This window comes from Mustela nivalis (assembly GCF_964662115.1).
Source record: "Mustela nivalis genome assembly, chromosome: 1".
Classification (NCBI taxonomy): domain Eukaryota; kingdom Metazoa; phylum Chordata; class Mammalia; order Carnivora; family Mustelidae; genus Mustela; species Mustela nivalis.
Window position 1 is genome coordinate 43451241 of NC_139020.1, and position 15396 is coordinate 43466636.

The 15396-nt window shown below is 32.9% G+C and overlaps 1 pseudogene across 1 annotated transcript in view; it reads right to left on the minus strand.

Annotated features, from left to right (window-relative positions):
* Positions 1–12455, minus strand: part of LOC309844389 (elongation factor 1-delta pseudogene) — a 51043-nt pseudogene extending 38588 nt beyond the window's left edge. The window contains exon 1 of the transcript in view: positions 12353–12455. The product of the transcript in view is annotated as an elongation factor 1-delta pseudogene (transcript). The remainder of the gene's footprint in view (positions 1–12352) is intronic.
* Between the last annotated feature and the right edge of the window lie 2941 nt (positions 12456–15396).

Genomic DNA, 15396 nt, shown 5'->3' on the forward strand with positions numbered 1-15396 from the left:
AGGTCTAAGAACCAAAAACAAGTGCCTGGGAAGGAAGGATTAGGAAAGAAATGGTTCAGTGAAAAAACCCAGAATCAGTAGCTGACCCACTGAATTAACATTCAGGAAATATCACTTTGGTCTAAGTAACTGACTGGGCAAAGAGGGCTACTGATCTTGCTAAGATTCTTTTAAAAATTAAGGCTGACTTGAACTCATATGAAATTATCTTATGGATACATGATTAGCTTATTGGAATATCCAATTTTGAGGAATAGAGCAAATTAGAGAATGGTTTAAAAAACAAACTGAGGGTTGCTGGGGGGAGGGGGTTTGGGAGAAGGGGGTGGGATTATGGACATTGGGGAGGGTATGTGTTTTGGTGAGTGCTGTGAAGTGTGTAAACCTGGTGATTCACAGACCTGTACCCCTGGGGATAAAAATATATGTTTATAAAAAATTAAAAATTAAAAAAAAAAGCAGGAGCTGAAGTAAATTCTTAAATATATTTCAGAAAACCAGAGAATAAAGAGATAATATACCTTGTATGTTCACCTTCTTTGTTTAACTGAGGAAACTAAGAAATCAAATAACTTTTTCAAGGTACTAATGGCAAAAATTTATTGATTGTCAGTTCAAGTATTCTGTGCAAGATCAAAGACAACACCTTCATTTTTCCAAGAAGATGGAGAAATTCTAAATGTGTATAAGAACTGAAAATACAGATAAAAAGAAAAAAAAAACTCAGCTTTTTCCTTCCTATGTAGGGAAAAAAATAGAAAGTTCTTCTTTCCTAAGTTTTTTTTTTTTTTTTTTCCTTCTTGTCAGTCTCCTTTACTACTCACACAAAACACTTTTACTTCACATCACCAATGTGTGGAGGTTTTTTCCCCTATACAATTCTTTGCATCAGCTGGTTGACCTCTAATTTAACCCAACTCTAACACTATCTCACAGCGAAGGTCTCAGTCCCATAAGACTATCCTCGACCCCAACTTCAGTCCCAAACCCAGACTGTCATCTGGACTTCTGATCAATCAGCTTATGGAGTGAAGATTCCAACGACCCTCCCCCCTCAGGTTCAATTCATTTGCTACAGGGGTTCACAAAATTCAGAAAAACATTTTAGTTATATTTACTGGTTTATTATAAGAGGATATAATAAAGGGGCATCCAAATGGAAGACACGAGTGGGTCAGGGTATATGGTAAGGGGGTGGGAACATCCATGTCCTCCACATGTTCACCTACCTAGAAGTTCTCTGAATGCTTATTATTAGGATTTTTATGAAAACTCAATCATGGATCATTAATTCCATTTTCAGCCTTTATTCCTTCTCGAAAGAATGGTAAATGGGGCTGAAATCTTCAAGCTTCTAATCATGGCTTTGTCTTTCAGTGACCAGCCCCCATCGAGGAGCCATCCAGCAGCCACCCAACCACCTCACTAGAACAAAAGACATCCCTATCACCCAGGAAACTACAAAGGTTTCAGAAGTTTTGTATCAGGAACTGGAGTCAAAGACCAAATATCAGAACAAAGATGCCCCTAATGCTCTTATCACTCAGGAAATTACAAGGTTTCTAGCTCTGTGCTAGAAACCAGAGGGCAGAAATGAATATATATATTATCCATTATTCCTCAGGAGACAATATTATTCTGTGTCCAAATTCGAGTTTCCATAGAATTTTTCCAATATTTGTTTTAAGGAAAAACTGTGAATAGTATTAATAACTTAAATAACACTATATAATAAAATTAACAGTCTTTCTATGGCAATTTTGGTTTAAAAACAGTATAAAATTACATTTCTCAAATTCAGTGTAGTAAATGATAAAATTTGATTTTCTTTCTTTTTATTGAAGTATAATTGGCATACGTTATATTAGTTTCAGCTGTATAATGTAATGATTCAATATTTGCACATATTGCTAAATGATCACAGTAAGTCTAGTTAACATCTATCACAATATATAGTTATAAAATTTTTTCTTATGACAAAATCTTTTAAGATCTACTCACTTCGCATCTTTTAAATATGCTATACAATTTTATTAAAAACTATAGTTACAAAGCTGGCTATAGAAAATTTGATTTTCTTCAATTATTTTGAAACTGAGTGAACACACTAAGTAAAGAACTCACAGGAAAGGAAAAACAGGAATAAAATTAAACTAAGTATCTTATTGTTAGGTATCGCTTATATTATTATGGACTGAATATATCCTCTCAAAATGTAGCCTTAACACCGGTTATAGCTATATTTGGAGATGAGTCTTTTAAGTAAATATTTAAGATTAAGTGAAGTCATAAGGAGGAGCCCCAATCCAAGCTCCTCCTCAGCCTCCCTTCCTCAGTGTTTGTTTACTCAGAGGAATGGCCAGGTAAGGACAAATTTGCTGTCAGCCAGGAGGAGAGACCACCAGAAACCAAACCCTTCTGGACCTTTAACTTGGACTTTCCAGCTTCCAGAACTGTAAGAAATGTACTTCGGCTTAAGTCTTGTAGTCTCTGGTATTTTGTCATGAAAGCCCAAACAAATATATACCCCCTAAAAATGTTGTTTGCTATATAAAACTAGAGTGTTTCTCATTTCCCAGACTATTTTCTGTATTTTCTTATTTTCAGTACTCCAAATTTTACCTTACTGTTTCTTGGTGAGAACTAATTAACACATATAATTTCTGCTTGTTTGTTTGTTTTTATTGCACCCAAGAGCTCTCCACTGGATAAAGTACAAATTTTCCATGATCAATATTTTTGGTAAATACATATAATGTAGTAGCATTCATAAAACTTATCAAAGCAAAATAGTTATTTTCCAACCATCTCTTGAACTCACATTTATCTAATTTGAATCACTTTTTTTGAATCACTTTTTTTTAATGTCAATTAAGTGATGTGAAGAGAAATCAAACACCAACATGTGAAATTTCAGATATCTGTGTTTTTTCTGCTATCAAAGGGGACATTACAGTGATGTTGTCCATAAGTAAACGCTATGGTAATAATTTTTATGGAAGGATAATAAAATCATTTTCATATCTCTATATGGCAGTAGAATATATTTTCTTAGGAAGCAATTTAATCATTTTAAATTAGTACATATTTTTGAAATCAAAAAAGCTATCCAAATCACTCCATGAAAATTCCTTCTAAAACATAAGGATAAAGAATATTTATGGTTAATTAAATAGTTACATAAATGAATATTAGTGTATCCCTTTAATTTGGGGAAAAATATGATTTGGCTGAAATGTATTTTAAATGTTTTGTTTATTTTTCAATGATTCATATATACAGAAAATACATTTGATAGTATTTTATTTTTTATTTAAATTCAATTAGCCAAGGGATAGTACATCATTAGTTTTTGATATAATGTTCAATGATTCACTAGTTGAATATAATACCCAGTGCTCATCATATCAAGTGCCGTTTTAAATTCCCATCACCCAGTTTTATCCATTTGTGCATTTATTTATCTATTTATGAAAGATCTAGAGCATTTACTATGTGTCAGATATTGTGACATGTACTATAAAGGTATTATGGTGGAATATAGTCCTTGCTGCGATATTTTACCTGTATCACTTGTAATTAGACATTGAGATCTATAAGACGACAAAATAAGTGCTAACAATTTTGCATGCCTATCTTAAGAATAGTTCCCAACACCTGGTAAGCAACTAATAATATTGGCCAAAGAGATAAACAAATTGACAAATAAGATAATAAATTAAATATGAATAAACAATCTATTATTGTCTATATTATAAAATAAATAATCTCACAATCTATTACAAATGCTATAAATTTGAAAATAGGTATGTTGCAATCAACACTGATACACACAAGGATAAACGGGAAAAAGATTAAGAGAGCTGTTAATGAGTCTCATTTAAGAAATTTCAAAAAGAAAAGAAACTGCTTCCATCTTGTCAGATTCATTCAACTGCACATTTTCTCATAAGACTAAACACACCAACTTGGAGTCAATATACATTGACCACTTTCTTCCATTTCCTGGATTTCTCTTTTGTGATTTCTGCCTGGCTTCCAATCAATTTCTTTGATACGTGAGAAGACCCTACTATCTAGCAATTTGAAGACAGGACTTTAACCTGGTGACATCCTAGGTCTAATATTATCCTGAACATCTTTTGCTTTTATCTGTGTGATACCCACTTTCCCTTCTGATTATAGAGCTTCTCCATCTCTTAATGTATATGGTTCAGCTTAGGTTAGGTTATACATTTCCTTTGATACAGTGGTTAGATCTCACTGTCACCTCCTGAGCTGATAAAGTCATACATGGATTTATGTCAAGCTTGTAGGAAAAAGGCATGCACTTTTTATAGACTTGCTTACCTGACAAAATATAAGTTTGGTATTGCCTCTCACCATTTTTACTACTGGATAGAAATAGCTCAGTTGAGAATTAGGTGAAAAGAATGGCAGTTGGGGTAAAAGAAGCAGAGCTAAGGAACATAAAGAAATACTGTCCTTATAATAATATATATTGAATTTCAGATACATCTTTCCCTGGACTTATTACATAGGGTAAATAATTTTGTGCATTATTCCCTTTATAAAATTCTAGTAAGAATTACGATCTCTCATTCCTGACTAAAAACTAATTTGTGTGAACCATATGATACCAAGTTTCCTAATAAGGAATATACAACTATGAATGTCCAAAGAATTCTTTCTATGACTCTGCCCAAAATGAATATCAATAATATTTTTAATATCTTTGCTAGAAAATAATTTATAAAAGCTTTAAAATTAGAAATTGAGGAGACAGAAATTTTTAATGCTTCTATCTCTATATCCAGACAATTTCTCTCATTTTTTTCCTATTGAAATATTATAGTACACATAAAGTATTTTTGTTGAGGAGAAGGCATTATAAAAGAATATAGAAAATCCATTCCTATCAAAATGCCAACAGCATTTTTCACAGAACTAGAATAAACAATTCTAAAATTTGTATGGAACTATAGCAGACCCCCCAACAGCCAAAGCAATCTTGAAAAAGAAAGGGAAAGCTGGAGGCATCATAATTCAGATTTCCAGATTCCACAAAGCTGTAGTAATCAAAAAAGTATGGTACTGGCACAAAAATAAACACAGAGATCAATAGAACAGAATAGAAAACTCAGAAATAAACAAATGATGAAATGGCCAATTAATCTTTGACAAAGGAGGCAAGAATATGCAATAAGAGTCTCTTCAACAGATTGTGCTGGGAAAACTGGACAGCTACATGCAAAAGAATGAAGTTGGACCACTTTCTCACACCACACACAAAAATAAACTTAAAATGGTTTAAGGACCTAAATGTGACACCTGAAATCATAGAAATCCTAGGGGACAGCACAGGCAATAATTTCTCTGACATCAGCCATAGCATCATTTTTCTAGATGTCTCCTAAGGCAAACAAAGGAAAGAAAAACAAAAATAAACTATTGGGACTATGGGGCACCTGGGTGGCTCAGTTGGTTAAGTGTCTTGCCTTTGGTTTAGGTCATAATCCCAGGGTCCTGGGATTGAGTCCTGCATTGGGGTCCTTACTCAGTGTGAAGCCTGCTTCTCCCTCTCCCTCTGCAACTCCCACTCCTGCTCATGGTCTCTCTCTCTCTCTCTCTCTCAAGTAAATAAATAAAATCTTTAAAATAAATAAATAAATAAAAGCTTCTGCAAAGCAAAGGAAACAACAAAACTGAAAGATGACTTACTAAATGGGAGAAGGTATTTGCAAATGACCTATCCAATATAGGGTTAGTATACAAAACACAGAAAGAACTTAAAAAACACACCTCCAAAAATAAATAAATAAATAATCCAGTAAAAATGGGCAGAAGACATGAACAGATATTTCTCCAACACACAGGTGGTCGATAGAAATATGAAAAGATGTTCATCATTATTGCTTACCATCAGGGAAATGCAAATCAAAACCACAACTTAAAGCTCACATAACACTGATGTTGACTATACTGGATTTTTTTTTTCAATTAGCAATAATTGCGCCTCAGATAAACCTCATTAGCTATGATACTGCCACTGCGCAAAGCTCGGATTTTTTTAAAGAAAGGATATAGAAAAGCCATAATGAGAAAATAAAGTCCGTAAACTTTAAAAAAAAAAAAAAAAGAAAGAAAGAAAGAAATATAATAAAGTTAGATATAAACATTATGGCACACAGAATGGTATGAACACAGATCTAGTCAGTTCTATTATACGTACATATATAGTACATAATTTTCTTTCTTTTTTTTTTTTTTTTTAAAGATTTTATTTAAAGAGAGAGAGTACACACAAGCAGACAGAGTGGCAGGCAGAGGCAGCGAGAGAAGCAGTCTCCCTGCCTAGCAAGAAGCCCGATGTGGGACTCGATCCCAGGACCCTGGGATCATGACCTGAGCTGAAGGCAGCGGCTTAACCAACTGAGCCACCCAGGCGTCGCAATATAGTACATAATTTTCTTAAATACTTAAAATACTTTAGTTCGTCTTTGTATAATAGTAATTAAATTTGTTGATGCCATATGATATCGTAAGTACCACGAACTTTTGAGATACCTATAATTTTCAGGATTTGTATTTTGCAATAATAACAAAAACTAACAACCTCTTCTCTACCTTTGAACCACTGTGACTACACTCACCTCCAAAACACCCAGGCCAATACCAGCAGGAAAAACTGATAATTCAGCTTTGGCTTTTACATATGCCCATTTTTAATATTTTCTGGTCTTAGTAATAAAATTTCTAAATTCTGATATTCACAAAAAATCCAAAACTTAATTTCTCAATTCGTATATTTGTTTCACAGTTGTTTGAAGTCAGGTTCCCTAGAGGCGACCTGAGACAAAAATGTGTGTGGGGGTCCTTTGCTAAGAAAGTGCTTCTGAGAGGCTGTAGTCAGGGGAAGGGGGAAGGAGGAAGGAGGACTTGGAAGCAGTGGCAACCATGCACAGACTCCAACACCCGGGCTCCTCCGCAAGATAAGTTTTGCCTCAGAGTTTGTTCGGCCCTAACACGAAGGACTCAGGCTCTAGAGCAACTTACCTCCCAGACTCTTCTAGCTACCTGCTGCCCAGAAGAGGAATAGTAGGAGAGACCCTTGGTCAGAAAAGCACACAGAAGATGACCCGGAAATGGTGGGAGAATCCTGGTGGATATGGGCGGAGCACGGCCAGTGTCCCACGCAGTGAATTTTAAAAATCTCCATTTCCCTTTGCTAAATGAGGACTTGAAATGGTTGAGCTAGATGGCCAAGTCAAATTTAGTAATAAAAATGTGATAAAGTTAATACAATACATTTTATTTTTAAATATTCAGTTAAAAGAAACAAAATTTAATCAACTGATAAAACATGGGCTAATATTAACTTGAATTTAAGTGAATGAATTTTATATACATACACGTTTAATTATTTAAATGATAACATTCTAATAATGTGTACATACTTTTCTTTTAAAGTAGTTAATAATTGTTACTAAAGAAGATATTCATTTCTGTTACATCATTTTAATTGGTTTTCATTCTTTTTCTCTATCTTCCCCTTCTTCCCTTTTTCTTATTCCCTAATCCTTCTTTTCTTCATTCTCCTTTTACTTTAATCTTTTATTCTACACAAAATCACTAAATTATTACTATTAGTACTACTACTACTACCACAATCACCATCACCAAAATCATCACATAAAATTAGTTTGACACTTAATAAAGAATCATCAGGCGTTACTTAAAAGTATTGCCACTATATCTCATTTTTTGCTTTGTTCTTAAAATAGAGTTCAACAGCAATTACTGTTTATTTCTAAACACATCACGTATGCATGCACACACACAAACAATACTAAGAACTATGATGTAATTATTGCTGATGTGAATCTGTCCTTACATATCTGTGAAACCAAACTTGGGGTTAATAGATATAGAAGCATAGGGGGAATGTGGGTGAAGTTACCTTTTAAAATATATTTAATAATATGGATCAATAGAATCTAAGAGATCTGGAACATTCACGGTTTCTTAGGGAGATTTGCCTTAGGCATGTCTCAGACTAATTTTGGTAGAGATATATTTTAATCACGTACACATGCCTGCATTGAGGTATTGGCTCAAACGCTTTGGAAAATAAGGCACTAAATAAATAACTACAAAAAATAGCAAAAAATCAATATAAGAACGAAAACATTGCTTTTTAAAATATGAGTAAATGTACCAGAGCTTGAAGGTTTATATATGAAGTGTTGGTTGGTCATAAATTGAGGAAACCCAAACTCTGATATTAATTGCTATAGACTTATTGATTACGTAAGAGCAGGTCAAGTCCTACATTTATAAATTCCTCCTTTGCCTTTTATAATTAGCGCATCCGGAGAACTTCAATAGATTGTTATCAATTTCAATAGTAGGAGAGATATTGGGGAAGTTGTAAAAGCTTGGCTTTCTAACTGTGGCTGAATATTTTAATGCTATGAAGTGGTTACCATAATAATTATGAAATTTATTTTATTTCTCATTTAAAAAATATTTTGGCACTTTTATAATGTTCCTTTACGTAGCTACAGTTTTATTTGGTTTTGGCAGTGTAATGTGTTAAAGGATCTGTCAATCAAAATGATAATGACAAGAAAAACAAACATCTTTGATGTATGCCAAAAATATCTGATAATTTTATATGTAAAAAATAAGTTGCTTATCTTCAGTTACAGTATTTTTCCTTAGAGTTAACTCACTGAAAATGAAACAAGCTAATGGTTCAAAATATAATTTGAGAAGTAATGAAGTTTGTCTGGATTTACTTTTTATTTAAGCCATGGCTAATTAGATTCAAAACAAAATATATACTTTATATACATCTGGTTTTGAATTTATAATACACAGATTTCTTTTTTTTTTTTAAGATTTTATTTATTTATTTGATCGAGAGAAAGAGACTGTGAGAGCAAGAACACAAGGATGGGGAGGGGAGAGGGAAGCAGGCTTCCCGCCAAGCAGTGAACCCAACATGGGGCTCTATCCCAGGACCCTGGGATCATGACCTGAGCCAAAGGCAGATGTTTAGTAACTGAGCCACCCAGATCCCCCCAATACAAAGATTTCTTATCAAATTTCCAGATGGAAAATTTATTTTTCATGCATGAATGAGAATCCCAACTTAAAAACATCAAATAATTGACCTAGGACCATTTTTAAAATCAGATAATTGGCTCGCACTTATTTTGGGCTGTATACTGAACCAAGATGCATCTCTTCAATTTATAGAGAAATGGAAGGCACAGTTGTATCTTGTAGATACAGTAGGCTTTTAACTATTGTTTTATTAAGGGTGAACTGTTTCTTCTTATTTTTCCATTTTATTTAAAACTTCAAAACAATTTGAACAGTGACAAAACCATATCAATTTGCAATCTAAAAGCCCTTACCCAGCTGCCTTCTGAGACATATTTTAACATCCCCAGCAGTAGAGAGAGCTTGTTGTATAATTTGTGGCTACCCATAAACACAAAATTAGAGAGACGTTTAATGGTCCACATTTGCCCCACCAGTGTGGGAAAGTTAAGTATTTTAATGACAACCATCTGATTTATTTTAAGAGTGAATAAAAAATACATATAGTAAGAAAAAAACTAGTATTATATACCTGTTTATCCTTTTCTGACTACACGTAGACCTCATTTGCTCAGAAGAGGGACCAAATTTGAGGGAGCATGATATTTAATGAAGGAGAACTACTTAACTCAAAGGTAGGAGACAATTATGTTCATATGCAGTTTAAAAACACAGAAGGCGGACTTATAAACAGACTCCTTCACTACCTCTATGATTCTGTTGACCAGAACAGAATATTAAACACAAGAACTACTCAATAAACATCTGTTAACTGAATGCCTGATAACAGAGGAGACTAAGATATGAACAACAGAGATGAAGGAAGCAAACACTACTTCTTGGTTGAATGGTGGTGTTAAAACTTTTTAGCTTCATTTAACTTCCACAAATTAAATAATATGGGCTTCATTTTCTTCACTGGTAAGATGGGGTGAGGATGTCTACTAGGGGAAAGTTGTGATATTAATTGACACAGAACACAGAATACTTAGCAGAGTAGTTACTAAGTAATAGTTCCCTTCCTTATTAGGGTCTCAATTAAAAAAACAAAAACAAAAAACCTTTTCTTCTTTGTTAGTATGCTTTTGTAAGCATTTTGAAATCTCTATAAAATGGTAGAAATATAGGATGCTCTAAAGTGCTCTAAGGTGTTTTAAAATACAATATAGAATATTGGATGTTCTCAACAAATCTATTTGATTTTTTGAGGATTATTCTATTTTTTTTAGTTTGCTTTCTCTGATTTACTGAGAAAAAAGACAAACATCTTATAAAAGGGAATTCCTTATGCCTTAGCATTTAAAAAGAGGAGCTATACTATGTCATAAATTTGATCATACTTCTGTCATCAATCACTTTTTAAAAGAAAAAAAGTAAAGTAATTCCATTGAGAAATTTTTCTCATTGTTCTCAAACTAGCATTCTTTGTATCCAAGTTCCTTACTAGGAAATAAAGTAAATGTTCATTTTTTTTCTGAAGCCAGGTAACACAGATTTTCTCTCTTTTATTTTACTTAATCTGAAACATTATTTAATTGATTTGGGGGGAAAAGTATGTGTACAATTATAACTGTGACAATGAGAAAATATATATATATATATATTACTGAAAATATTTCTGGTACAGTAGATAATGGACAGATCAACTGTATAAGTGATTTTTTTCCAATGTAGACTATAACAGAGCTTTTAAATAGAAACAACCATATATGGTAGACATCCTTTCAGTTTTTATTCAATCATCATTTCCAGAGGAAATGCATTTTCTAGAGTTGTCAGGACTCTTATAAAGCCCAGACAGAAAGAATATAAATACCTATGAGGAAACTGTTCAATCAGAGGAGGGCGGACCATTGTAAAGAACTAGAAAACAAAAGAAAAAAGAGACAAGTTTAGAAACATATATTCATGGAAATATATTTTAAATTTTAGACACAATTACCTGAAATAGTCCTTTTTAGGTCCAAAAATTATTGCCATAATAGAAAAAAGACAGTGATCCAAAACATTACTTCATGTGGGTGTCAGTGGGTTAATGGCCCCTATTAACTATAACTTTAGATCTTTAGGTTCAAAATTCCGGTTTGTCAGTCAGATGAAGGTTTTACTGAGTTGAAGTATGTAAGAGCACAGGAGGGATATGAGAATCATTTCCACATATTCACTTTTTGAGGCTCAAAAATCACTTCCTTCTGAAAAGGGGAAGTAAAGACTAATTTGATGCATTCCACCCACAGTAATTCATTCCTTGAATCATTAATTCATTCAAAATGTATTTTTCAAGCACTATATTAATAAGCAGAGGAAGTTTAGTACTAAGCAAAAGAAATCTTGTCCCTCATGGAAGTTACTAAAAAAATGAAAACACAAAACATGTAACACATTAAACAAAGTTATTCCAAGTGAAAAGAAACATGTAATGTGCTGTCAGACTCATAGTTGCATAGGAATGCAACTTTAAGTAAAACATACAGGAAAGTCTCTATGGGAAGGTGATATTTAAGTAAATCCTTAGGAACAAGTAGGAGTTTTTCAGAAAAGCAAGAGTATTGTTAAAAGTGCTAGGGAAGGAATGAACTGGACTGGTAGGACTTTTCACTCTTTCCCCCACTTCATGTGTTGGAAGCTGAGTTAATCATAATCTTTCAGTTTATGGCGCATTGTTAATACTGATCCTCCAAAAGCCCCTCTCTTGTTTTATTGATTCTTTACTTGGATTCCCAAGTCCAAAACTCCAGATTGTATGAAAATGTTCTAATGGGCTTAATGTTTCTTTGTTTGTTTATATGTTGTATTTAAAAATATTTATTGACATTTTGTAATCACATCTTCTCAATTTACATAATCATATTTTATTTTGTATTACATACACCGGCATATCATTCTTTTACTTTTTATTCCCACTTTGCACTTTATGTTATGATCTATATTCCTTCATGAAATTGTAGTCTGATAGTCCTAATTTCCACATAGAACTTAATGGTAACCTCTGTATTTTGCTTTTCCTTCTTCCAGCGATATCTTGATTATCTTTAATGCTTTGATGAAGTTCTCTCATCTCTCCCTTATTTTCTATGTTGCATAACAGATTGCCTTACAAGCATGACAGCAACACAAATTTATCCTCTTACTTTCTGTAGGCTTTGCAAGGCTGGATTTTCTCCTCAAGGTCTCTCTGGGCTAAGGTCAAAATGTGGGCAAGGGTTGCATTTCTCTGGGACTCTCGGTTCTTTTTCCTCACTGGATTCTTTCCTCACTGGTTGTTGGCAAAATTCATTTCTGTGCGGTTTTAGAGCTGCAATCCACAGCTTCTTGCAGACTCTCAACCAGAATCCTGAAGGCATTTCCTCGAGGCTGCCTCTAACAGTTTATAATACCTGTGTTTGCTTTCTTTCAGGACAGCTGAAGAGACTCTCTGACTTCTTTTTTGACCAATTGGAAATAACTCTGCTTTAGAAGGCTCAGATGATTATGTCCAACCCACCCAGATTAAGATCAACCTTGCCAAAAGCATAACATAATCAAAGTAGTGACTCCATCGTATACATGACTAAGGAGAAACTTCAGGGCCAAATGGTATGTGAATTCCAGATTTGCTGAAGAGTTGCTTGGCTGGTTTGAGGATAGTCGTTGTGACTAGAGCGTAATGACCAAACAGGGAGCATAAAAGTTCAGGCTGGAGAGGAAGTAAGGGAGCAAATTCCCTGGAACACTTTACAACTATCTTAAAGACTTCAGTAACTACTTCTTTTTTAAAAAAGTACTTAATAAAAAATTTAAAAAAGATAAAATTCATCAAGAAACAAAAATGAAAATAAATAAATTAATTTAAAAGTATTTAAATGTATTTCTTAATTCATTTTATAACTCATGCATTTATTCATTCATTTTACCATCAGGCTTTTGGTAAATATAGAGAATGAAGGCAAAAAATGTTGATTTTTTTTCCCCCAGTGCCTAGTCATTTCTTTGCAATATAATATTGGCAGGTGCAGTGAATGCCATATTTAATTACCTTTCTTTGTCCTTTTTTATTTCTCTTTTTCCCCATAAACTCCTAAAAAAAAAAAAAGAAAGTAAAAACATCTTTTCATTGACTCTACTAAAATTCATCTGTCTCTTCCTTTTCTCTACCCAGTTATCTTCCTGTCCTTTTTTGTATCTTCATAATATTTAGCTAAGAATGATTGAAAGGTGGTGTAAGAAAATCTAATTTTTAGGTTGACTTTAGCTACAAATTCTGTGACATAAGGAACAACAGGCAAGAAAGGATATATTCAATTACTTATGAATATCTAGATCAGGAGTTCACTCATGACTTTTTATTTGTGTGTGTATTTTGCTGTGTTTTGTCTTTTATTAAGGACGTGGAAAATGAGACAGATGTGTAGTTTAATTTGTAAACAGTTTAGAATAACAACACTAGTTACTGAAAAGTTTCTAAAATTCTCAAGAAAACCAAAGTAAATGTTGCCCACCAAAGTATGTTTAATCAAAGAATATTGCAGAGAAAAATATATTTCATACTTGCTAAATGTTTATATAGTAGTCTACACACAAGTCGGTATTGAAACGTATTAATACTCACTTCCAAATTAATTTATTCTCTGCTTCTTTTGGTTTTGCACAATGAAAGAGTATTTGAAAAGAAACTTCCCTTTATTCCCATACTGATTCCATGTTCCTTTAGTAGCTCTTCCCATGGTCATCATGTATCATGTCCTTAGCTGTGCACTGAGATAAGTGACATATTAGTAACATTATCTTATTTCTAGCCCCATTTATGGGGTTAATAACCAGTTGGATTTTTTCAGATGATAATTTCTTGTAGTAGTCATTCAGAATTTGCTGAATTTGCTTTTTAGGTTTATAAATATTTTATAAATGGCGGCACCAGTGAGTCTGATTATAATGGACACCAAAAGATATGAAAAAGCAAGTCATATCCTTCTGAATAAAATATATCCCCTTTTAAATATCACAAATGACATTATTTCAATCAAGAAAATTGTGATCTTATTGGAATAATACTCAGCATGTCTAGGTAAATGATTGAAAACTTGATAATATTTCAAGTAAAATCATGATAGTCCAGGTAGTTTCTGGAATGCTTTTGATAAGTTCCAGTCTTTTGGGAAATAAAGCTTCCTGTAAGATTTCAAAATTTTTCTTATCAATATTTCTATTTAGAAATGAGGAATAAAATACATATTTTCAGAGAGTAACAAAATATGAATAGAGAGAAGTGATACTTACTTTTATGAAAATATGGTTTTGTGTATTGGGCTCCATTCAAATGCCTATATTCTGAAAAATAAGCACTATGTAAATCTATTCTAATTTAGCATGTAGCTGACATTTAACTTATTATTGGAAATTCAAAACTTTCATGGCTTTCTTATATAAATCTTGATTCTATGCTTTTCCCATTAGTCATGATATATGATTAAGTTGATTAAAAGTCTTATCTAAGAATATAATTGCAATTTCAAAATCATGAGCGAAAATTAGATTCAGTTGTAAAGCGTCAGAGATATAGTAGATAGTGGTGGTGTCAAAAGCACCAATGAAGCATTATGTATTATAATGGTTTCTGGGCTACAGAAATAAAGAATCCTAGATTTAAATAATAGTTATTATTTAACTATACATATAATCTTACATGCAATACCATACATTTTATGGCTTATGCTGACAGGAATATTTATAATAAAATGATGTATCTAAATGTTCCCAAACACAATTTCTTTACCTAAATTGTCAATAAGCCCTTCAGACATGGGAATAGTGTGAGGTAATCTTTGGATGAATCATAGAAACATTTTTACATGATCACACACACTTATTTATCTATTTGGGTAAGACCCATAGGAACTTAATCAGGTTGATGTAGAAACAGCAGATACCTAAGTTCAGCTTTTGTCTACAAGTTCATACAGAATACAAATACAAGATACTCCATTAAAACTGAGAGCTTTTTTCATTAGAAACTTGCTCATGAATTTTAAGTCAGATCTACATCCCTGGGAATTCTGAGCTGAAAAGTTTCATAAAGATTCTCTAATCTCATGTCATCTTTTCACAGATAAAAAATTAATGTTTAGAGAGTTTAAGACTCATCAAAATTTATGCATGATGACTCATCAAGTGGGTGTGATGGGACTTATATAGCTAATGAAACTACAAAGCACTCCCAGAATCTGGATTTCTCCATTCCCTGTATATGAATCTTACTATGACACAATATTGATCAAAATTTTAATATTGCATGGGTTTTATCATCTC